This window comes from Ambystoma mexicanum, chromosome 6q (assembly GCF_040938575.1).
Source record: "Ambystoma mexicanum isolate Mex_15411 chromosome 6q, UKY_AmexF1_1, whole genome shotgun sequence".
In the NCBI taxonomy this organism is placed as follows: Eukaryota; Metazoa; Chordata; class Amphibia; order Caudata; family Ambystomatidae; genus Ambystoma; species Ambystoma mexicanum.
The window spans coordinates 390,074,969-390,099,022 of NC_090937.1; positions in this window are offsets into that span (position 1 = coordinate 390,074,969).

Sequence of the window (24,054 nt, forward strand, 5' to 3'; positions counted from 1 at the left end):
AGGCAATAGCTATAGACAGGATTCATAGTGCGGGGCCAAAAAGGGTAAAAGAACCGGGAGCAAGACCCCACGATATCTTGGTGGCATTAACCTCTTATCCACAAAAGGAACAAATTCTTCCGCAAGCCAGGACAATGGACCATATCAGCATGAATGGAGAGGATATCCAACTCTATCAGGACCTGGCACAGTCCACACTGCAAAAACGGAGGGAAATGGGCCCAGTGGTAAAGGAGCTAATGGAGAAACAAATCAGATACAAGTGGACCTTCCCATTTGGCCTGTTGTTTACGTGGGACGGTACGCAAAGGAGGGTAAAGTCCTGTGAGGAAGGGAAACAAATTCTGGGACTGCTCGACCAGGAGGAACCTAGCCAAAGAGGATGGAGAAGAAAAAACACCCAAAAGGAGTCAGGATGGGAATGGAAAAGAGTTGACAGGAAATCAAAAGGGCCCCTACCAAAAGACTGAAAACCTGGTCGTAGCAACCGGGAATGCAAGACCCATAGAACACACGGACACAGATGCACTCTGACCAGCCAAAGCAAAAGATCACAACAGTCGGGAGGGGCAGGACCTACACTATACCAGGTGAGGCCAGGGGGAGGGGGCGGGCCAATAATTGGAACCCAGAGGGGATTTAGTACACCCCGCAAGTTACCCCTGAGACTTAGTGGGCATGGCGCGGATGGCGCAACGCCAAAGTGGTCATAGGAACCAGAGTCCACCTCAGGGCAGCTTAGGGGGGGAGGGGATACACTGTTTGAGCAGGTTATGGGTTGCTCAGGTTGGGGGAAGTTATACACACGGGAATTAACAAACATATTTAGGTCCTGTCCGAGGCAAATGGAAGCAAAAATCCAAAACAGAACAATGGGAATAAACATATTAACATATAACATTCGAGGCCTGAATTCCCCAGTTAAAAGGAAGAAAGTGGAAACCTTCCTAAAACAAGGGAAATATGATATACTGATGTTCCAAGAAACACACATACGGGAACAACATAAGAATAAAATCAAACTGAACGGCTATAACATGATCCTGCAGGCTAAAAGAGCAGGGGTCATGATAGCCATCCGCGACTCCCTCAACCCTCAGATACTCCAAACAGAAGGAGATAAACAAGGGAGATATCTATTCCTTAACATAAAAATCGATGGAATCCCTATCACCTTAGCAACCATATATGCTCCTAATTCGGTCCAAGATGGTTTTCTTAAAGATACATTGCATAAATTGGAAACATTTGCAGGGGGGGAAATCATAATGCTAGGAGACTTGAATATAGCGTGGGACCCGAAGTGAGACAGATCAGGGCCCAGACATCAGGGACAGTCAAATGCATTCAAACAGAAAATGTCTAACCTATCCTTGTAAGATGTTTCCAGGATAGATTATCTCTGGGTCACGAAGGGCCTTCTGGGCAAAATATGTGAATCAGAAAGAGGATCCATCTCGTTATCGGACCATGCCCCTCTCTCGGTAGAGATAGCCCTGCTTCATAAATCACCAGGGCTGTGGAATTAGCGGCTTCCGGAGGAGATAATTAGGGACCCAGTGTTAGGAAATACTTTACGTGAACATATTACAGAGTACCTAAAACAAAAAAATCTTCCAGAAATCCCCATAGAAACATAATGGGAGGCCCTAAAAGCAGTTACCCAGGGACACTTAATAGCCCTAATGAATACAAGGGAGAAACAAAACACCCAATGGGAAAGAGAGCTAGAGGATAACATAGCAAAAATTCAAGCAGAACTTACGAAGAAATCCACCCCGAAGATGCATAAAGCACTCAGACATGTCCAGGGCAAGCTGGACTCCCTCCGCACGAAAAAAGCAGAAAGGCACCTGTTAAGACTGAAACACTGGTACTATGTAAAAAAAGCCAATAAAGCAGACACATATCTGGCAAAACAACTCAAAGGGCAAAAGCAAGAACGGATGGTAAAGGTGTTGAGGGATGAGGAAGGGGAAAGAAAAACACAAACGGAAGAGTTAGGCCACATATTTTATCAATTTTATCAACATCTATACACATCTGACCTACCTGAGGAGAGGCTACAAACCTCATACTTAGATGGAATCGATCTCCCAACAGTATCGGAAATGGATAAACAAATGCTAGGTGAAGAAATCACACAGGAAGAAGTCTTGATAGCAATTAGGGATCTCCCAAGGAATACGGCCCCCGGTCCAGACGGTTTTACCGCACAATTCTATAAATCATATAGGGATATACTCGACCCTATACTGACAAATCTATTTAATTCCTTTAAGGATAAGGGGGATATAACTAGATCAATGAATGGAGCTAAGATGCTGGTTCTCCAAAAATCGGCAAAGGATCCTCAGCTCCCTAGTTAATACCATCCCATAGCCCTGATAAATCAGGATGCTGAGTTATATACCAGGATATTGGCCTCTAGACTTAAACAAGTACTCCCGAAACTAATCCACCAAGACCAAGCGGGGTTCATCCCAGGTAGACAGACGCATGATAACATTAGGAGGGTAATCCACCTGGTGGAAAAATCTGGAATCAAACAATCTCCGGCGATAGTTCTCGCTCTGGACGCAGAAAAAGTGTTCGACCGAGTAGAGTGGTCACTCCTTTTTAACACACTAAGGAACATGGGGGTGGGGGAGACATACATCCAGATGGTAAGAGCAAACTACAACTCCCCCAATATAGGAGTAGCAGTGAATGGGAGCCTAACAAACAAGATACATATTAGAAGGGGGACGAAACAGTGGTGCCCGCTCTCCCCTCTCTTATACGCCATTTTCCTAGAACCATTGCTCTAAAGGATAAGGGCTAATAAAGATATTAAGGGCATAGACATGGCAGGACACTCTGACAAAATAGAAGCATATGCGGATGATATGCTGGTGACCCTGGGGGATCCAGAGCACTCTCTTCCACTTTTGATGCAGGAAATTGATGCATTCGGATCACTTTCGGGCCTGAAAATTACAGAAATCGGAGCTCTGCCAGGAGATACCGCACAAACCCACAAAATGGCTGAGGAATTACACTTCAAAGTGGTGAAAAGTGGGGTGAAATACCTGGGAATAACATTGACAGGGAAAATACAAGATTTATTCCCACAAAACTACCCCGTTATCCTGCAACAAATGAAACGGGAAACGATGAGATGGAATCCCCTATCAATATCATGGTGGGGCAGGTTAACAGTAATTAAAATGACTATAATCCCAAGGCTGCTATACCTATTTCAAGCCCTTCCAATTAGAATCCCATCAGCCTTCTTCAGAGGCCTAACAAAAACTATTATGACCTATATATGGCAAGGGAACATCCTGAGAGTATCTAGAGCAGTTCTCACAGCCCCGAGAAGTGAAGGTGGATGTGCACTCCCACATTTTAAGAAGTACTACGAGGCAGCCCAGCTGTGGGTACTGAAAGAATGGATCCCTGTCGAATCACAGAAAATATGGGCAGCCCAAGACAGAGTGGTAGCGACAACACCCACCAGACACATGCTCTGGATAGGGAAGAAATATAGACACCCAAATGTACAAATCAGTGAAATCATGAAGTCAGCACTAGAGATACGGGACAATGCCACACAGAAAGGAACACTAACAAAGGACCCGGCTCCCTTCATCCCCCTCTTTGGAAATCCCGAATTCCCACCAAGGCTGGAGAAAGGGGCACTCCAGAAATGGAAGAAGCAGGTTGTAAAATGGTTGCAGATATGTACGAAGACCAAAGCATAATATCTTTTGCAGACTGCACATCCCTGCTAAAGCTCAGCACCACAGACAAATACAGGTACGATTGAATATATCACTGGTTGGACACACCGAAAATCAAAGAAGAAGTGTCAAGGGAGTTAACCCCATTTGAAACATACTTTATGACAAACACAGGCGCAAAATAAATTGTCTCCACCACCTATACGTTTATAAACACCTCTGAAGAAGAAGTGAAATGGAACTATATCAAAAGATGGGACCGTACTTTAAACAACACCATCACCAAAGGGCACTGGGAATTTATATGGAAATTGATCCCAAAACGGCGATTCAAACAAAAAGAGATGTGGATGAAAATCCTTTTATAATGGCACTACACGCCGGAAAGGCTTAATCAAATGTTCCGGAATTCCCCAAACATCTGCTGGAGGGGCTGTGGAAATGAAGGAACTTGGAACATATATGGTGGGACTGCCCAAAAATACAGCAATTCTGGAGAGATATCAAGGCACATATGAACTCGATGTTCCCGACGATGGGAACCATAGGAGAAGAGATATGGATGTGCAGGCTGTGGGCCCCCAAAGACAAAAAACTCACCAAGAAACAAAAACAGAACTTTATGGGACTTTTGATAGGGGCATGGCTTGAAATAGCCCATAAATGGAAAGAGAATCAACCGCGCTTGTCCTTAGATTGGATTAGGAGGGTTTGGACTCACGTGGCAATGGAAAGGCTAACCTATGACATACAAGGGGCCCACCAGAAATTTCGAGAAAACTGGGGCGAATCCCTGGAATATCTCCAAAGCGATTAGATGGAACAATGGTGCCCACACAAGATAAGGATTTTGGACATGTTTAATTAGAAAAGCATGCGAAATACCTCAGACAGGAAGACATGAAGATGCTGATATTCTGGGGGGAGGGGAAGGGGGGAAGAGGGTTCTAGGGGAAGTTGGAAATGTTGTAAGATGCAGTAAAACCAATAAAAATATATTTAAAAAAAAAACAAAACAATTCCCAGATCAAGAATATAGCACTCAAATAATGCGACTACGTTTCGACCTGTGACCTATTAACACATTAATCGCATCAAGAACCAAAGATACCTAAGAACACCTTCCGCTTTTGTAATTTGCTTAACATGCCTGAAACTTTAGCACATCTTCTCGTAGAATGTAAAAAGCTAAATTTACTAAGGCAAGAATATTTCCAGAAGTTTCTCATGGACTATCGTCTCCTAACTCCACATCAAATGTGGATTATGATCTTTAATGCTGAAGATGTATCGCAAAACCTAGCAACAATTAGATATTTAACAAAGCTAAAGATCGGATTAAAACCTGTATTTTGAACGAATTGTCTGATGACCTCATGAAGTCATGCCTGTAAACTTACCTTCAGAATTGTCGCGCCATGCAACCTTACCTGATCGCATACGTTTCCACCAACTTACTCGGCCTGTACACATTTTAACAAGCCTCTAGATGCACTCTAACGAGCCTCTGGATGAATTATGGGACATATGCCCCTAGAATTACTCCCAGAACCATTGTACTGATGTTTTTTATGTGATTGAACATGGTTGTGTTTTTTGCTCAGATGCCTGAGGATTCGTACTGCTATATAAAAGCGAATTATTATTATTATTATTATTATTATTATTATTATTATTATTATTATTATTTTTACAATTTGCGAAAATTCTATGTTCGCCAAAATCATTTTTATTTCAAAGAGATTTATGGATATATTTGAAAAGTTGCTTGTTCAACTAAAACAAATAAAGAAAAAAAGATATCAGGATGAAAAAGCATTGAAGATACAGCAGAGTATTTGTGCACGTTCTGCCAGTTGATGGATGCCTCAGCCCTCTTAACAGGTTAATGTTATCTGCAGCTGTCAGTAGTTAGTTGTCGGAGGCCTCCAACTGATGCAAACACTGCTCGTAGATGATCAGCCTGCAAGAATGGTAGTTAATTGAGGGTTTCATTACCTATCACTCCTTCCAAAATGGCCACTACCTTTCTGCAAATAAGGTTGTAGAGGAATGCTATCCAGCTTCCAAAACAAGGGTCGTTCGAGATGGCTACTTTTTTGGTTCTATGTGATTTCATTGTGTAGATTTGTTCGCAGCCAAATCTATCACATTTATTTTTTTCTTTTGAACTATTTTGCCACAAATATATGGGGGCTGGAACCCCCCTCTGCCCGCAACCCGCTCATCCCAAAACACAATATTTATGCAGTCGAAAACATTTCACATCAGAGTAAGGTCACCATGGCGCGGGCTCCACCGCATCTCTGACCTTAGCACTCGGCCCCTTCAGTGTTATTTAATTGTATATTATGCAGTTAGGCATTGTGTGCCTAAATAACTGCATAACACACGTTTTTTTAAAAGAATAAGGCCACACACGTTTTGTTTAATAATGTAAAGGATAAAGCAAATGCACACTTTATTTACATTTCACCCCAATCAATCAGCTGATCATAATCTTTGCAGGTTCTCATTGAGCCATGCTCACTCTCTTGCTGCCCCCCTTAAACTTATCACGTGACCATGCTGGAATCCCCTATCTCTATGCAGCACAGGATCTGTGCATCCAGGAAGGTGATCCATGGCCTGTGCAGTAAGGAGTGGCATGAACTATCACCTTGGTGGCAGCTGTAGTTTAATGACTGTGTTCCATTTGCTCCCTGGCATCCAGAGAGCGATAGAGGGGTGCATTCTTCACCTTTCTTTACTGATCCGCATTTCGGGCATTTATTGGTCAGTGTGATCACATGTATTACCTCTACGCCACGTGAGGGATTCATGACCCTGGGGCATCTCAAGTTCGAAATGTACTTTCTGTATCCTCTTTCACATCGAGCTTTGATCCCATTTCAAAAGAAGCCATCCAATCCCCATACATCATTTTATTTGGTCATGTTACAGTTTTTGTCACTAGACTGCTTTTTCGTGGGCAAACTCCTGCACTCTTCAGACCACTCCTGGAACAGCTGAACCAGCTGATAAGTACACCTTTCAAGGGCTGCCAGGGAATAAGTACTGCTGCACACTTGTTGTTTCAGATCCACCAAATTCCCTCAGTTCCTCTAGATTGCTGAAGTGTGTTACCTTGATTGTTCTTGGATGCCTCTGTTATACATTACGAGGGTCTTGTGTCAGACCCAATAGAAGACTTCATATCTCTTCCTCAGACTGTGGCACAGTTTCTCCTTTGCAGATCCGTCATCAGAGAATCATTAACATAGATGGCCTTAGCACCTTCTGAGCAGTACCTATTGTCTGGGCACCACTGCAGGCAGTATTCCACTGGCCCGAGAGTTTGCCCACTGACAAAGGCAACACAGGCTGTTATGAGCCGAGGGCCCGACTTTTGGGATAAAGCAAAGCAAGGGCCCGTAATGTAAAGTAATATAATGTAAGTAGCCTTGTATAGCTCCAGTCTGCCATTACTGGTAGCCAGTCTGCAAGTGACTCTCTAAGAAAAATAGGGGGTGAGGTCATTAGTGGGACAGTGAGAGAGGAAGATGCGAAATCTGTGTCCTTGATGGGTGCAGGTCGGAAGTACTTGGGTCCTGTGTGTCAATCTGCCTTCTATGGAATTGGCGGAGACATTTGGAAGTATATTATCCATAGAAAAGAACCCAATATCTAATGGTCTACTGTGCTTTCAGTCTGGTCAGGTGTTAGGCAGAATCCTGTGCAGTGCCCTTAGGACTACAGGTGGCAATACAAGTTTTACCTTTGGTACAAGCCTGTACTACTACGTTAAAGTGGTAGCAGTAGTGGAGCAGCCAGGCTTATCTCAAGAGTATATGAGCAGTAGCAGAGATTACACAAAGGGGCCACAATAAATGTGACTCACGCAAACACTGACTTTGAGGTAAAAAATAAAAGTAAATTTATTTTTAAACCATTTGTTATAAACACAACACTTCTATTAATTCGAAAACCACCCGTAAAATATACAACTAACCAATTCACTTTGTACGGTATACTTCAAGGTAAGTACCCTGTGTTTTAGCTGACGAGTGTTATAAAACAAAAGACGTTACCGGGAATACACTTGCAATCAATTTTTGACAGTAATGACAGTTCGGTCTTACTAAAGAAACGAGTATCCGCGGCAAGAAATGTTACCAGGGCAAAAACACACTTTGCACCTGAGATACCCAGAGAGAGTTGGGGGCAAAAATCATAGGCAATACTTTTGTCAAGGCAGACAGAATCAGAGAACACTCTTAGACAGAAATTCAAAAGTCAATAGGCCGGAGCCAGTGTCAAGTGGAACCAGGTTCCTGTTGTCGAGGATCACACAGTCAGATAGTTCACAAATCAGCGTGACCAGGAGTACTTGGATATTGTCAACAGAAGAAGCAAAACATAGAACGAGGGAAGACAAGGGCAAGCCTTGGAGACGAAGAAAAGGGATTCACCCAAATTCCTCGAGCAGAACACAGTACCTTATTAAATGAAGAAGCTGGTGCCACGGCAGTTGTTCCTGGTAGTTTCCTGCAGACCCACATTTCCTGGAGCTTCGATCCGAAGGAGGACGTCTGGAGGGGTCTGCACCACACAGGGATGAAGCCGGCAGAAGCGACGGTGAATAAAAGGTGCGCTCCTTAAAAACAGGAGAGGCTCTTCAGATGGTTATCCGGACCACTACAGCAGTGTGCAGCGATTTCGACCACGAAAGGGGATCCTCTGGCTGTAGAAGACGAGCTGGTTATCCCCACCAAGCTCAAGGGAAGAAGACTCCGAACTGGATCTTCTCTGGTCGTCGAAGGGTAGATAGCTCAGGACTGCAGCAGGGCTTCACCGGGACGGGATAGTTGCAGCAGTCGACTTCTTCTCTGCTTCTCTTTTCGGTTCCTTGTAGTTCCAGTGGTGACTCTGACTTCCAGACCAAGAGACCTGGCTTTTATGCGAAAATCCCCCATTCACACAGCCTGGCTGTCAATCACACAGCAGGGGGGTTGTCCGGCCCGGACAACCACCTCAGCCAATCATGGCAAAGTGCGACTTGGGCTTCCTAGGATACCCTGTGCAGGGGGTGACTACACCCATCCTTCACATTCAGCCCAACTAGACACCCAGGCGCCTAGAGGAGGGCTTCTGGGCAGAAGCCCACCAAAAGACAGTGAACAAAGGAGGCCAACCTGGTTTGCCGTGCAAAGTAAAACACAAGAAGGACTTTAACAAAAAGAAATGGCGAATAAATCGCCATCCTCCAGCACTATCTGAAATGTTGTCAGGCCTAGTATGATAGTCGCTTGTTTTGTTCCTCTCCTCCCTTTCTGCACTCCTCTCCTTCACCTCTTGTTTTTCTCTGGCTCTACTAGAAATGTCGTCAGGCCTAGTACGGTCGTTGCCTGTTTGTTTCCATTGTCTTCCCACTCTCCCCCTCCCTTCCTTATCTATGTCTTAGCTTTTGCACTGTCTGAAATGTCGTCAGGCAGAGTACGATAGTTAATTTCACATCCTTACTGTTCATGACCTGTAAGGTTGTCATTGTATTTTCACTTGATCCCCCCCTTGCCTTGAAGCACTTTGAAACACATTGTGTATAGGCGCTATATAAATAAACTATCATATTGTATCATATTATATCATGTGAAACAAAAGCGGCCCAAAGGGATGACGTAGATGCTAGAAGATGCACTCTCTGTCATTTGGATATTCTACTCACAGGTTTCTTTCCGAGACACACTTGGCTATGAGAGCTCCCATGTGTACGGTGTCCTTGCATGCTCAGGTCCATGGGTGCCCAGGGCAGACAGGCAGACGTCTCAGTGCAGGGAATATCGAGGGGTTGTGATTTGGCCTGTCCCTTCAGGTCAGGGCAATAAGGCAATGGTCCTTCTCTGGTCACTTTAAAAATGCTGGTGACTGCAGATGCTGGTTCGCTTTACTACCTGGATGTAGTCTTAGAGGATTTGCTGGCCCAACAGACCTTCCTCACAATTTGTCCTCCAGTTGTCTGTGCCTTCTGTTCTTTGGGACTTATCCTGAGACTTTACATACTAATAATGCAAACACTTAGTTTAAAAGGGTTGGGTTTTACCTATGTCGAAAAGAGTGCTAGAAACTGCAAGTAGAAAAAATCCCATTATTATCGGTGGTTTTCATTCAATGGGACAGTCTATGGCACCAGTCCCAGGAAAGAGAGAGTGGATTTGTGAAGAATACATTCTGCATGATCGCTTTACTCTCTGATTTGGGGGACTAAGTTTCCATATCCTAAGCCTCCATTGTGAATATAGTGGCAGAGGAAGGGCAAGACTCCTGCGAGGAGAGTCTGAAGTGAAAGCGTGGTCTTGCATAATATATGCCTAGCTACAAACCTTTGTATAATAACTGTTTGCACACAACCATGGACAAAATAATGTACTACTCATTCCTGTTACTAGCAGTTGCTGTTCCTCAGCAACAACAATCAGCCTGTATCTTGTTCAGGAAAAGCAGGTATGGGCACCTATGCTGGCTCAAACTAACAAATAACTTTGGAGGAAACTAAAATAGAGCATATTTTATGTCCACCACTCTGACATTTAGAGGCGTTGATATATGATTACATCCAAATGGATATAGGCCATTCGTCATGGGAGCCTTGTGCTACCCTGCACCACATGCTCTAGGCTGATTTTAATATGCTCTTTTTAACTGAGATGGTCTCTCATTAAAATCTATCAATTGTCAGAGTTTTATTTTAATTCATGTGTGGCTTGTAACCCTACTAAGCAGACGTGTTATGCTGGTAAAGAACTAAAGATGTACTAGGAGAACGTGTAGTCCGAAATCGAATGTATATTGACATCACTGGACACAGTTATTTAATTAATTAAAACAGCAACTGAACAGTAAGACAAACCAGGGATGTCATTTGGGGGTTGCTAAGGGATGCATCTGCGACCCTTGGCAACTCCCATTCAACACCTAACACCTGACACTGGCTCTACAACCCCTGGTTAAGGGTTGCAGAGGAAGAGAGGAACCAAAAGTAAAAGGCTCAAACAAGAGCCCTCTTTACATAAATTTTGTATTTTATTTTTAACTTTGTTTATTCAATTGTTATATTAGAAGCAGTATGATTCACAATTATATACATACAGTGTGCAACACTTACATATTTAATCAGCGCGTTTAACATTTCCAAATGTATACCAGTTTGGGTTCAAGTGCTGTCAACATCAGAATTAATCTCACTCATGGCCAAATGTCGTTAGGGTGGCATGTCGTGGGTACAGAGAGAACAAATGGCTCTTCACGTTCGTTGACATACATTAACTCATGTAGCCAGTCATCCAGACTGGGTGCATTCTTAGACTTCCAACACTTCAATATGTATTTCTTCGCTACAACACATGCAACATTAAACAGCCATCTTGTACTCTCAGAAGCCTTACCAGTATCCCCAAACAGATACTTGAGTGGAGCGAGTGAGGATGGAATGTGTACTATGTGTTCTATAGCCTCGGAAACTCTGCCCCACAATGTCATAATAAAGGGAACGACCAATACAAATGGAAAGCATCCGCGTGCGGGCTTCCACACTTTACACATTCACCAGTACAGCCCGGCATGAACTTAGCCATTCTAGCAGGGGTGTAGTGCAATTGGTTCAGGATCTTCAAATGAATCAGGCGTAACCCAGCATTCAAAGATATTAACTTATGTAGGTGCCACTATTTGTGCCATTTATTGTCGACAATAGTGGCTCACACGCAATCCTCTCACACTTCTTTAAGGGAATTCTGAGGGGGAATATGATGCTGTATTAGCCCATCTAATCTGGACATTCCATTTTTTGTACCATCATTAGACATGATGGCTTGTATAAAATCGTGCTGTGGTTCCATAGGGAATAATGGCCATCTCTTACAGAATGCAGCTCGCATTCGGTGGTATTGCAGCAACTTCAACTGACCTCCCCCTATAGTATCCACAAAACATTCATTTATTTTTGAAGTCACTCTGACTTCAGAAATAAAATATTTCCATTTGAAGTCAGACTGAGTCCACGCCCCAACCCAGGACATGGATGAAGACCTCTGGCTACTCTGCTCTACATATGACAGGAACTGTTCCTGTCTTGTGTGTAGCACGGAGCCGCAGGCCTGATATCTGCCTGCAGAGGATGAGCCCCTTGGAGTGATGCATTCCCCAAAACGCATGCAAGAGTGTGTGCATGTGTATATGTATATTATTTAATGTGTGAGTGAGTGTTTGGTGGATAGGTGCATGTGTGATTGTTATGTGAATGTATGTGTGCATGTGTTTAAAGCTGGGATGAGGAGTAGTGTTGGGGGAAGGTGTGAGAGGGAGAGGGGACCTGTGGGGGTACATATTTAATTGATGTAATTGAGTTTAGGATGTATGGGTATGATATGATGTGACATTTATAATGTGCCTGTACACAAGTGTTTCTAGGAGCGACAAGACAAGGAGGGGGAAACAAAGGGAGGACAAAATAACAATCTTACTAGGCCTTGTGTCATTCAGATCGTGCAAGTGCAGGGATGAGGGAAAGGGAGAAGTGCCAGGAGGAGGCGAAGAGGGAAGTGCAGTTAACTTTCAAGTGCAGCCAGCGGGTGGCTCATAAGCACAGAGAGAAGGGACTGTAGGGTTGCAGATACAGACCCTTAAGTGCTGGGGAGTCCGGAGGCAGTGCAAAGGCAACTGGACATGCAGGAGCCTGGGCCCGAGTTCTGAGGGTGACCAGGTGACCAGTGCACCGAGCAGTCAGGTGCATCAGCAGGGGATAAGAAAAGAGAAAGCAGAAACAAGAACCAGAGCTGTTTCTGCTCAAGTTTGAGAGAGGCAGGGAGGCTGTTCCAGAGGGAGGCCCCAGCCGAGGAGACAGATCTGCCCCTAACTCTCTGCTTGGAGAAGCGTCTGACCCTTAGAGAGTTGGAGGTGGATGAGCGCAGAGCTCGAGGAGGAAGATTTTTTGGAAGAGAAAGTTTGAGGTAGAGCAGTCCTAGGCCCCAGAAAGCATTGTGGGCGATGCAGAGGGTCTTGAACTTGATCCTTGGAGCCACAGGGAGCCAGTCAAGAGATTTCAGAGCTGGAGAGATAGGATCCCTGGGCTTGAGGCCAAAGACAAGTCTCGCAGTCCTGTTCTGGATAAGTTGTAAATGTCAAAGAGTAGAGGTGGGAAGATTTAGAAAGAGGCTGTTGCAATAGTCTGCCCTAGAGAGGACCAGAGCTCTGGAGACAGCGAGCTTCTGGGGGAAAGTGAGAAAAGGAAGAATACCACTGTGGAGGTGCAGCTGATAGTTTGACCTCTTAGAAATGTCAGAGATGTGAGGATAGAAGAAGAGGGTGGAGTCGAAGATGACACCAAGGTTTTTAGCCTTACAAGAAGGAAGAAGAGGGCGCCGAGTGGGCGGCCAGAAAGAGCGAGGAAAGGAAGGAGTGGGTGTCCCAATGAGGAGCATCTCAGTCTTACTGACATTAACGTAAGAGATCATTAGTGGCACACCATTCCTGAATTGCAACCAGGCGGTCTGGTATGAGAGAAGAAGCAGAGGTGGCTTAGGGGAGCCTGAAAAGGAGCCGAGTGTCATCTGCATAAAATTTTAAATTGGAGCAAAAAATTGGGATGTAGTGGGCAAGAGGTGCCAGGTAATGGTTAAAGAGCCAGGGAGAGTGGTTAGACCCCTGGGGAACAGCACAAGTAGAAAGAGAGATAGAAGAGAGGAAAGACCCCAGTTGGACCTGAGAGGGTTGTGGGTGAGAAAGGAGGTCAACCAGGCCAGCGTCTGATCAGTAATACCAAGGTAGTGGCGGAGGATTTTAAGCAGGATGGCATGCTCGACCATGTCAAAAGTAGAGGACAGATCGATGAGAATGAGGACAGAAGGGAGACTTGTAGTGCAAGTCTTCACAGGTGTTCAGGAGAGCAGTTTCCATGCTTCAGGCAGCTCTGAAGCCAGACTGGTGGTCATGGAGGCAACCAACAGATTCAGTATGTAGATCAAGCTGGGAGATGGCCAGCTTTTCCAAGAGTTTGCCCAGGAAAGGAGTGAGAGAGATTGGGCGATAGTTAGCCGGAGAGGAAGGATCGGACAAGGGCTTCTTTAGGAAGGGGTGCACAAGAGGGTGCTTAAGTAGGGAGGAGAAAGTTCCAGTGGCAAAGGAGTGATTGCAGAATCAGCCCAGGCTGGATCAAGGGTGTCAATGTGGTCCTTGATGGTTCTGGTTGAGCAGAGGAGAACCTGCTTTGATGAGACTTTCATAGATCGGACTTGTCTAGAAACATCGTCAGGGGTGAACAGCGGAAATGGGGAGAGACAGCCTCAGACATGCCAGGAGTGGTAGAGGAGAAGGAAGAGGAGGTAGAGGAAGAGAGGGTGGACTGGATGTCCTGAGTTTTATTAGTGAATTGAGAGGCGAAGGATATGCAGAGGGGCTGGGAGGGAACAGGAGAGGTAGAGACTGCAGCTGGATTGGCCAGCTTCTTGTAGATTTTGAAAGGTTCAACTGAGTTGTTAGATGCCGCAGAGATGCAAGCTTGGATGTAGGCTTCATGAGTCGGATAACCGAGAAGGTAGGGGGCAGTGCTGGAGTTGGTTTGACCTGCGGGGAAGATGGAGAGAAAGGTGAGAAGAAAAGAGAAAGTGATCACTCCAAGAGAGAGGAGTGGTGAGAGAGTTAGAGAAGGGAGTGTTAAGAAAGGAAGAAGGCAATGAATATGGCAAGGGAAATGTGCACGGAATCGCACAGTGAACAACTTTGAATCTAACAACGTGCATACAATACCCAAGACTCGTGTATACTAACACCCAGGAGTGCAAATAGAGTGAAACAATAATACCAATATATGAAAAGGGATGTGGGGTAAGCACTTAGAACCTCCTTATGACTGAAAGGAAAGTCGGCAAACTCCTTACCCACTATGCTATTACAGATACTAACAGCGTTAAGCCCACGTAGAGGGCAAGCAAGGACAGGATCTGTGAGCTGACACTCTGGATGATACTGAATAAGGAACTTAGAAACAGTACTCACGAGGACCGGAAAGACCACTTGAATGCCAGTAAACCCACAAACCCAGTTGATCAAACAGGGACCCAGAAGGCTATAACAGCAATGGGTGGAGGATAACTAAATACATAAGACCCAGTCAAGGGGCAAGTAGGAATTGTGATTATAGAATAGTGAGGAAAACAAAAGGCATTCACACAGGGACTAGTTACAACAGCACCCCACACCTAATAATCAATGGGAAATAAATGCAGAAGTGCAATGGAAAACATGGAACGGATCCCAATAAAAAGTAAGGATCAGGAGCCGGGAAAATGATATCACAAAAGGAAACCTTTCCCACCCATCCAAGGAGAAAAGGCAGGAAGCTAAATCTATAAAGGGAAAGACTAATGCTTCAAGTTTTTCAGTAGCAAAGGACAGCATCAAAGAAACAGAGAACACAGGCAAATTGGGCAGCATCAAAGGGTAAAGCTCAGAGAAAGGCTGCCTGCAGACAGAGGAAGACAGAAAGGGAAATCCAGAAAGCAGAAATCAATTAAGCACATAAATCCGAAATCCAGGGCAGAGGAACGAGAAACAGGAACTAGGAACTAGGCACAAAAGCTAGGAACAAGGGACCAGTCACAACAGGAACACTGTAACAATGACCAGCGCTGGACTGAAGCAAACTGAGGCTTTTAAAGCTGCTTAACGAGCACACTTCTCAGGTGTGCCGCCTGCTGCACCTGCAGCCACAGGTGTTGCCTATCCTCCACCCAACCTTGTCCTGCAAGGGAGGAGGTGAAGCAGTGAGACAGGCATTCTGGGAAGCATAGTCATAGATTAAAGTAGCATGCTGGCTGCCAAAAACCTGGAATGGATCCGGAAGGGAAGTAACTTGGAAAATAAGGTTTTAGCGCTCCCAATTCATCACAGCACTGTAGCATAAGGTTCGGAGGAAATGTCCAGTAGGGAATAAACCCCAAAACATGCCCCCAAGTGACGGGAACGGGAGCGAAGGGAGCGAGCCGTGACAGGGAGGTCTGAGGAGATCAGAACATCCAGGGTGTGCCCTGCAGTGATTCGGGCCATGGAGAAGAATCACAGAGGTTGCGAAAGAGTCTTGAAGAAGGGCTGGTAGCATCCAGGTCGATGTTCAAGTCTCTGAGGAGAAGAAGTTGAGAGGTAGAGGCAAGGAGCAAGGAGGAGGAGAGGTCAGCCCACTCAGAGAGGAAGAGGGTGACCTGGCCATGCGGCCTGTAGATAGTGGCCACAGTGAGAGAGAGGACAGGAGAGGTTGAGAGCCTGCAGAATAGGCATTCAAAGGAGGAGTAGTGCTGCATTGGAATGATAGAAGCAGGGATCCACTCTGGGAAAATCAAGGCTACACCCCCACCGAGACAGTTGGTTCTGGGTCCAGAGAGGATCTTATGGCCATCAGGAAGGAGAGTGTCGAAACGCATGACAGAGCTGGATGTGAACCAAGTCTCGGTGAGGCAGAGAACATCCAAATCGAGCTCTTCTAGGAGATGGCAGATGTCAGAGGAGTGTTTGACAGCAGAACGAGAGTTGAGAGTAGCAATGTGGAGCAGGTTGCCACATTTGAAGGACTTCCGGGGAGGAGTACAGGCCAAGGGTACACCCTGCAGAAGTTTTGAAGGAGCCCAAATATGGGTAGAGAAGGAAGGAAGAGAAGTCAGGGTAGTTAGAGAAGGAGAAGAGAGTGCCAGAGGGGTGGTGGAGGAGGGAGGCAACAGGGTGGCCAGAGAAGCAAGAGGTGCCGAAGAGATGGCAGAGGAAGGAGGTGGTAGATAAGCCAGAGAGGGGTAAGAAGGGATAGCAGGAAAGAAAAGGAAGTTGATAAGGTGCGGGAGGCGTGTATCAAAGAGGAGTAGATTGGCCTGATGGTCCTGGACCAAGACGGTGCCATTTAAGTAGACATTAATGATGGTCTTAGAGGAGTGGAAAGGGGCCAGGAGGCCCTTCCTCCGGGTGCCACCATTAACAGGACAAGAGAAAAAAAGGAGAGAAAACAGAGACCACATGGGGGGTCCATAGGCCTGCAGAGGGAACCACAAAGAGTAGGTAGGTAAGGGTCTGTCTGGAGAAAGCACTGGTATTGGTATCAGTGATAGGGAGGCCTGGGTTGGAGACCAGGATGTCCCTTTTGAGCTTTCTCTTGCCAGACCTAGGGAGAGGGATAGCATAGTCGATAGAAAAGCAGTTAGAAAAGATTCATGAGACAGAGAGTACCTTAAGCGGTGCAGGGAGGAAAGAAGAGGGTAGGGAGAGGGAAACCCAGGCAGGGGAGCAGGGAGGGGAGGTCATGCAGGAGGGCAGACAGGAGGGAGGCACAAGGGGGGACACGAAAGGGTGGGGGGCACAACAAAGAACAAGAACAATGGATCTACAAATTAGATGCAGTACAGAACCATCAGCAAAGAAAAGAGCACAACAGGGAACCTATAAGTAGAGAATGCAGATGTAGTACAGATCCAAGACAAAGCACAACGCACAGCATGGTTTGCATAGTCTTTGTGAATTTTCAATTGCTTCCTTGCAGGCTACAAGGACCATGCATGCTCGGCATATCACTACTCCTTGCTCCTATCCCTTTTAGTGAGAGTACTGTTCCCCAAATCTGCATTTGGCCTCTGTTTTTCCAAATTTTAGCCTCTTCTGGAATTTTCCCTTGGACGTTTAGTCTTGGGTTTACTTTCCATCTTATTTCTGCTTCTTTAACTTCAGGTTTCTCGTACCTGATCACATGATTACTAGTATGAGCTCTATTTCTCGTCTTAATGTCCAGGACATAATCATCTTCATCGGGATAAGCTGTTTCAGTTGCCCAGATCAATGAGGCTTCACTTCCCATGAACTGGCCTCTGGTCTTGCACATTGCTACGTGTGAGAGACAGTGTGCTGTCGGAACATCAATTTCTACAGCTAAGAAGATCTTGGACTTCCCCATGCTGTACGGTAAGAGTACACAAACAAAGCATTCTCCTCCAGAATTTCGTCTCCCAACCTCCTTCATGCGCTGGTACCAAATGTTGTTTCCCAGATGTGCTGTGCTATCCAGGTAGTTGTTTAGTTCATTGTCATCTCCATGCATATTTCTTTTGATTCTTAATGTTTTCCTGTAGTTGGCTATGACGATATCCCTGAAGGCATCGATATGGTTTTTCTTGCTGGAGGATTCTCAGGTATCCCGGTCCATGGTCCAGGTTTCCTCATCTGCGCCATTTGAGTGGACAGGAGTCTGGCAGTTCGTTCCTGGTTCTTATGCATCTTTTCTCTGCTGCGTGCAAATGCCCATGCCAACCACCTTGACTCTGGTCCGGTATATGGCTGTATTGTAGAACTGGTACTTGTACCTTGTGTTAGGACATGTGTGCTTGGAAATACAGTCTCTGTGGCTTTGTTCTTCAGTTCCTCTTGTAGTTTTCTCGCTCTGGCTATGTATGGGAATAGTGAGTTTACTATCAGTTGTGTCTGTGCAGAGAGTTTCTTCGAGTTGGCTTTTGTTTTCTCAAGAGTTTCTAATATGACTGCTTCTGTTGGCTTTTCTCTTCATTCTTCTTGTTTTCTTACAATATCTGTTGTGAAGGTTTTTTATGGCAGGCAGTCTCTTCTTCTCTACTGCTTTGGTTTGTGGTTCTGCGGTCACTGACACTAGGCCTGTTTCATGTGCAATTTTGTGTGCGTGTAGTTGTCAGTGATTTTACTTCATTCATCTTGTGCCGACCCTGTCTCCGGCTTTTCTTTTCATTCATTACCTCAAGTGTGTGTGTATCACTGCTAATTACAGTAATTTCGAGTTCATTCACTCCACTGTCAGATTTCCTAGGGACTGGAACGACTATATAAGGTCTGAGGGCTTTTGTGGGTTTCATACGTGTATCATCAGGGGGTGCACTGAAATTGGAACGCTTCGTGCAACAATAAAGAATGCAGTTCTGATCGTTAATGACAGTAAAATAATGATAAATATGATGCATAGGTACTTTATGGTTCTATACGTTAGGTGACAGCATTTCTTTCCAGAGAAGCGGGGGTGCCTCTCTGCTTGTGGGAGGACCAGGTTGCTGCTCTGGACCCCCATCTTAATCATTCAACAAATGTCACTGTTATTCTTCCCTCACCCAATATCGTCTTCCAAGTTCTGTGTTTAAGAGTGTCAGGTGCTTCAAAAGTGTCCCCCTTCTTGTGAATGACAAATTGTCTCTTAATTCAGGATGCAGTTCCTTTGCTAAACTATGGGAAGAAAATTAAATAAAATAATGCTTCAGTGAGTTCCTTTACTGTGCATGTTCAAAGTAAGTAAGCTCCCAGTCCACTCCTCGAATCTGCTTAAGATTGGACACTAATCAGTATGAAGAAATAGGGAAAGAATGACAATAAATATAACAAATGAAGTTCTTGACTCTGCTCCCTCGATCTGTCCCACGGCGGAAAGCTTTCTTAGAATCTCCTCAGATAGTCTCTCTGATGGTTGGAAAGTTCCACTTGGAGTAGGATTCCGTGCAGGAGCATTCCCATCTGTGCGACATTAGCTGGATCTCTGATGAATGTGAGGACGTCAACATCGATAGGTCTCCCCACTAGCTCTGAAACGACAGCCAAAGAGGACATTGGGTGCAAATCTGCTGTCTTCTGGTGACAGGGACATCTGTCCTGTCTTGCAGGGTTCAGGATTGTATGTTTTTTCCTTGATGTAAACAATATCTGCACTATCCGGTCGTGTGGAGTGCGACTAGAATTCTGATCTTATTTCAAAGATGGCTTAAATATTCAGTGTTTGCTGGGTCTCAAAGAAATGCGAGTGTGTCATTCGTTCTTTTAATAAGAGTTGGACAGTCTTCGATTATGCGAAAGAACAGTGTGTTGACAAGCTCATTTATTTCTGCCTGTGTTGGGAACATTTGATTCTTTCTCACTGTACTCAAGGAGTAGGATAAATTGTTCGGCAATGACAGTGAGAAGTTGTCTTATTGTCTTTTCGTTTTCAGGATCTTGTAAAAAGTCTATGGCCCTCATTACGAGGTATGCCGGTAAGGCAAAAACGATGCCGGTATGGTAATACTGGCATCGTTTACCGTCCCGTCGCATTCCGACCCGCAAACCCGGTATTAGCGGCACACTAAACAACGGTGCCGGTAATAGCGGCATAGGCGCGTACACGTGCACCTTCAGAGAGCAAATACCGGCATGCCGGTAATAGGGGGTAATTCCAACCCACGCATACATGCAAATACCGGCATCACGAAGCCGGTAATCACGGGCTGCACGATGCCTGCCATACAGGCATCGCGGACCACCCGCAAACAGCAAGCAGGATACAAGGCAGCTGCCACAGGTGCACACAATCCCCACGGGTGGAGTCAATGGAGGCTGTGCCAGTATAAACTGAGCACACCCACACACCACAACCCCCCCCCACAGGTGTAGGCAATGTTGAGTGGCCCAGAACAAAAGGAGCACACTTACACACCGCCCCCTTTCCTACACCAAAATGCTACCACTAGCAGTTGTAATCATGGCGCTGGAGGACATGCCTATACTGCTAGAACTACAGCAACAACAGCAACAACAACAACAACTACAGCAGCAACAACAGGCAGCACAGATGAGACGCAGGAGGAGAAGGAGGGTGAGACAGGCCCAGCAATTACCACCAGCGCAGCCAACAATCCCTCGCAGCAGACCCAGCCCATTCAACCTAACCCCTGAGCAGATCCACACCCTGTACAGGTTGGACCATGACACCATCACCACCATAGTGGACATGATACAGAACGCCATTGCCAGCCACATAGAAATACGCACTGCCATCCCCCCACTACTTAAGGTGGTGTCTGTGCTACACTTCCTAGCCACAGGCACCTACCAACACACAGTGGGCCAGCTGCATGGCATCTCACAACCACCATTCTCACGCATGCTGGACCACGTGCCTGGCTGCTCGGTGAGTTGCACAACAGGCCCATGGCCATGCTGTGGGGTACTGATGTGTACGGATGCAGAAGGGGGAGCCTACTGTACCCGGGTGGGAAAGGGGGGGGATAGTTCACCAGGGTGGGAAAGGGGGGGGAATAGTGCACCTGGGTGGCAATAGCCAGTGATTGGAGAAGGGGGGATAGTTCACCAGGGTGGGAAAGGGGGGGAATAGTGCACCTGGGTGGCAATAGCCAGTGATTGGAGAATGCATGCTGATCTAAACACACCTCACCTGCACTAGCCAAAAGGAACATGACACATTACTAGGCCACATATCCCAAATAATGCATATGGATGACTACAAGTAAGTGCACAACCAGGGCACCATGGTGATGGCAAGCAATGCATGACTGAATAGGATGGCAACTGTGGCAATGCGGCTAGTGTGACCATGCATAGTAAAGAATACACATCATGAAATGGAGGCTAAACATTGTTGCACTACCACTGCACATCTGCCAGAGCATGCATGATTACACCCTGCATCATCTATTGAACCCCATCCAGTGTACCCCACCTCTTTACAGTATACATTGCATATAGGTGACTATTTTGTACACGTACTGGGACATGTGCATGCCCACACCAAATAGCTGCTGCCATGACTGTGCTCCCTGAAGGTGGCAGTTCAGAGTGACACACACCTATTTGTATCTGCTTGCAGGTGATGGAGGATATCTCTTGAGGCCGTGGCTACTTACCCCTGTGCGGAACCCGCAGAACAGCCATGAAGAGGAGTACAATCGTGTGCACACTCATACCCTTGTTGTGAATGAGCAGACCTTTGGCCTGTTGAAGGCGCGGTTCCGCTGCCTAGCAGGTCTGGTGGGGCACTCCTATATAGGCCTGAGAAGGTGGCAAAGATCATCATGGCCTGTGTCATGCTGCACAACATGTGCGTCCAAAGGAATGTACCACTGCCACCTGACATTGACATGCATGGGCCGGGTGAGGATGAAGGGGATGGAGACGGTGGCAAAGGAGCCCCCCTGCTAGTACGTGATGCATGGAATGACCATGCAGTTCACCAAGCACTAATTGACGAATACTTTTGAAACGCAGGGACCATGAAAGTAATGTGCCTGTGACCCACTGGCTGCATGTGGACATGCACACTTGTTTTGTCAGAAGTGCCCCACTGTACACCATCACACATTAAATGTACATGCACAATGATTTTCTTGCACACAACGGGTGTATTTTCCAGACACGTGATAATGTGAACATAATCCCCTCCCAACCCCCAGTGAACTCCCTCACCCTCCCTATAAACCCCAAAAATACCCAAGTAAACTCACTCACCCACCCTACAAACCCCCCAAATGTTCCCATATGTACAACAAACACTGGTCCCTTGACCAACGTAAATTTTTCAAATGTCATTGTCTGTCCACTCTATTTCTTTGTTTTTTTGGGATCCGGGGGTGCCATGGTCAAGCGCCGTGCACTCCTCCACGTCATCCGCACAGGGCTCGATTGGGCCGAGGTAGAAGGGGTTGGGGCAGTGGTGGTGTCAATGCTCAGTCCCATGCCTGCCCCAAGGTGTGGGCGCTGCATATGAGGCAGGTTTGCAAGCAGGGCCTGCGTAAGTGCCCCCAGACACTCCCTCATGGCACTTGTGGATGCCTCAACAGCAGCAGTGTTGGCTGCGATGGCTGTGGCAATGGCCCTCATGGAGTCATTTCCATCTGATATTTGTTGCCGCATCAGTTCAAGCATTGACTCCTGTTGTGCCTCAACCCTTGACAGGTGAGCCTCGAAGGAGTCGTTGGCTGCATGAGTGCTGGTGACCGGGCTGGTGGTAGGCAGGGTGGTGGTAGGCAGGGTGGTGGATGGCACTTGTGTGGTGCCCACGTCCAGGGCACACTCTCCTCAAAGAGGCATATGTCTGACTCATCAAGGTCCGAGTCGTGGAGGCAGGGATCGTACATGCTCTCTGCCTCTGTAGGGGTAGGGATGCTGGTAATGGGGCTTGGTGTGGGTGTGCCGGACATGATGTCACCCTCATTCTCCACCTCTGCATCCACAACGTCCACGGTGGTTGGCGGAGCATGAATAGAAATGCCTCCCACTGTTGTGGGTGGCTGCTGCTGGACAGTAGGAGTTTCCTGCAGGGTTACTGCCCGGTGTGGCACACTGCCTGTTGCTTTGGGCAGTTTCTTGGGCTGGGTCATGGCGGTGGCCTGGTCCCTTGCCGTGCAGTGGATGAACTTGCACCCCTGCCCTGCATGCCATCTTCCTCATCGGTGCCTGGGGGATAGAAGAGATGCAGGTCATCAGTGATGGTGTCACATTGCAGCGATAATCCATTGCGCTGTGATATGTTCATACATTCATGCATGAAATTATTTTAGGGGTGTTCTGAGGGGGCATGTGGGCGATCAATGCATGGCTGGTGGCATGGCATTGGTATGGTAGATGTGTGGTGAGTTCCATGGGCACGGTTGGGTCATGTTGCACTTGTGTTGGGATTGGGATTGGCACTCAGCATGCGTGTGTAGCAGGGTGTGGCACACATTCTTGACTGGATATGTTGATGTGGGCCTGGGACTTGCATTGCCTTGGCTAGTCTCACTTCCACGTCACTTGTGCCACATCATGGTTTAGCCTACACGGATGTGATGGGTCACTCACCTTCTTCTGTGGATGATGCGGCACCCACCTCCTGGTCTCCGATTCCTTCTATGGATTCAGGATCTATAAAGGTACTGGCTGTCTTCTCCGATGCCGTCAACTTCACTGGGGAGTGTGGGCCTCCGCCTGTTGCCATTGCGGCCCTCCTGTTCTCCGACAGGATCTTCCTCACCCTGAGGCGGAGGTCATCCCACCGCTTCCGACAGTCCCGCACACTCCTTGGGGTGGTTCCCACTGCCGACACCCTCTGTGCGACCTCCTGCCACACCTCCTTCTTTTTGGTCTGGGCCGCATGCTCCATGTCGTTGCTCCTGATGGTGTCCGCATGCTGGGCCAGGGTGTCAGCAAGCATACTTAGCTCAGCGTCTTAAAAACGCTGTTTGCGCTTCCTGGGGGTCGCCTTCCTTGGACATCCTGCTTCTATTCTGCCACAGCACAACACAAAAGAACTGGTGGTTGGGGAGGATGGCAATGGATTGTGTTTTTAAAGATGGCCGCCGGCCCATTTCCCGTTCCTGCGCGATGATGTAATTTACGGGTCAGTTTTTTGCGAACACGGTATTACCATGCCGGTATTACCATGCCGGTATTTAGGGGTTGGTATGAGGCGGTACCGCTATGGGCGGGTCCCGTGATGCCGGTATAGGGGGGTTGGAGTGCCTTTAGCGGCATGCCGGTATTACCATTACCGGCATGAGGGCTCGCGGGT